The following is a 2,500-nucleotide window of genomic DNA, read 5'->3' as shown; positions in this document are numbered from 1 at the left end:
AATATTTCTCACGGATAGACCCCGTGATACGCTAGAAATTGGCGGGGATGTCTCTCTTGTGGCTCACGGGGCTGTTAGGGTGGCACAGAAATCCCTCGGAATGGGAAAACGGGTCATTTTCGTGTCGCCACATTGCATGCGAACCGCATGCAACTTCCAGAGGCATTTGCAGCAGAAATGCATGTGCAGTCAAAAAAAAATTGATATTTTTCACGGATAGACCCCGTGAAACGCTAGAAATTGGCGGGGATGTGTCTCTTGTGGCTCACGGGGCTGTTCGGGTCGCACAGAAATCCCTGGGAATGGGAAAACGGGTCATTTTCGTGTTGCCACATTGCGTACGAACCGCATGAAACTTCCAGAGGCATTTGCAGCAGGAATGCATGTGCACTCAAAAACTTCTATATGTTTCACGGATAGACCCCGTGAAACGCTAGAAATTGGCGGGGATGTGTCTCTTGTGGCTCACGGGGCTGTTAGGGTGGCACAGAACTCCCTCGGAATGGGAAAAGGGGTCATTTTCGTGTTGCCACATTGCATAGGAACGCCATGAAACTTCCAGAGGCATTTGCAGCAGAAAGGCACGTGCACTCAAAAATTTTAATATTTTTCACGCATAGACCCCGTCAAACGCTAGAAGTTGGCGGGGATGTCTCTCTTGTGGCTCACGGGGCTGTTAGGGTCGCACAGAAATGCCTCGGAATGGGAAACGGGTCATTTTTGTGTGGCCACATTGCATAGGAACAGGCATGAAACTTCCAGAGGCATTTGCAGCAGGAATGCATGTGCACTCAAAAACGTCTATATTTTTCACGGATAGACCCCGTGAAACGCTATAAATTGGCGGGGATGTCTCTCTTGTGGCTCACGGGCGCTGTTAGTTAGGGTCGCACAGAAATCCCTCGGAATGGGAAAAGGGGTCATTTTCGTGTTGCCACATTGCGTACGAACGGCATGAAACTTCCAGAGGCATCTGCAGCAGAAATGCATGTGCACTCAAAAACGTCTATATTTTTCACGGATAGACCCCGTGAAACGCTAGAAATTGGCGGGGATGTGTCTCTTGTGGCTCACGGGGCTGTTAGGGTCGCACAGAAATCCCTCGGAATGGGAAAACGGGTCATTTTCGTGTTGCCACAATTGGCATACGAACGGCATGAAACTTCCAGAGGCATTTGCAGCAGAAATGCATGTGCACTCAAAAACGTGAATATTTTTTCACGGATAGACCCCGTCAAACGCTCGAATTTGGCGGGGATGTTTCTCTTGTGGGTCACGGGGCTGTTCGGCTCGCACAGAACTCCCTTGGTCCACCTGATTCGTGCATACAGGCAGCAACTAAAACTCTGTAAACCTGCTGTGAGGACATCTAAACAGTGGACCAGTGAGGCTGTGGAAGATTTGCGGGCGTGCTTAGACTGTACTGACTGGGATATGTTCACGACTGCTACCAATAGTCTGGATGAACTCACAGAGGCTGTGTACATCAGCTTCTGTGAGGACTGCTGTATCCCAACACGTACCAGGGTGAACTTTAACAACAACAAGCCCTGGTTCTCAGCAAAGCTCAAAAGGTTGAGGTTGGAGAAGGAGGAAGCGTTTAGGAGTGGGGATAGAGACAGATTCAAGGAGTCGAAGAACAGGTTTAGCAAAGCGGTGAGAGAGGCTAAACGACTGTACTCAGAGACACTAAAACACCAGTTCTCTACTAACGACGCTGCTTCTGTCTGCCAAAGGGCTCAGGCACATCACCAACTACAAACCCAGAGCGCCCCACACCACTAACGACTCCCGCCTAGCCAACGACCTGAACGAGTTCTACCGTAGATTTGAAAGACAATTGGACTGTCCTGAACCACCCCTTCCCACCCAAGAGGCCCCATCCCCCACCCATACTACAGAAACGACTCTCTCCTTTCAGGAGGGAGAAGTTAATGGGCTTTTCAAGAGGCAGAATCCACGCAAAGCAGCCGGGCCGGACTCTGTCTCTCCAGCCACCCTCAGGCACTGCGCTGGCCAGCTGTCTCCGGTGTTCACCAACATCTTTAACACCTCCCTGGAGACATGCCATGTACCAGCCTGTCTCAAGTCCTCCACCATCATCGCTGTGCCCAAAAAGCTAAGGCCAACAGGACTAAATGATTACAGACCGGTCGCCCTTACATCTGTGGTAATGAAGTCTTTTGAGCGCCTGCTCCTGGCACACCTCAAAGCCATCACAGACCCTCTCCTGGACCCCCTTCAGTTTGCCTACAGAGCCAACAGGTCTGTGGACGACGCAGTTAACATGGCCCTCCACTTCACCCTACAGCATGTGGACGCCCCAGCATCCTACGCCAGGATCCTGTTTGTGGACTTCAGCTCTGCCTTCAACACCATCATCCCTGCCCTGCTTCAGGACAAGCTCTTCCAGCTGAACGTGCCCTACTCCACCTGCAGGTGGATCACAGACTTCCTCTCTGACAGGAAGCAGTGCGTTAAGCCGGGAACAGAAGTCTCT

Source organism: Petromyzon marinus, unplaced genomic scaffold (genome assembly GCF_048934315.1).
Source record: "Petromyzon marinus isolate PM22_M1 ecotype Great Lakes invasive population unplaced genomic scaffold, UKy_Petmar_22M1.pri1.0 PM_G_Scaffold_29, whole genome shotgun sequence".
Classification (NCBI taxonomy): domain Eukaryota; kingdom Metazoa; phylum Chordata; class Hyperoartia; order Petromyzontiformes; family Petromyzontidae; genus Petromyzon; species Petromyzon marinus.
This window is presented reverse-complemented; position numbering follows the sequence as displayed.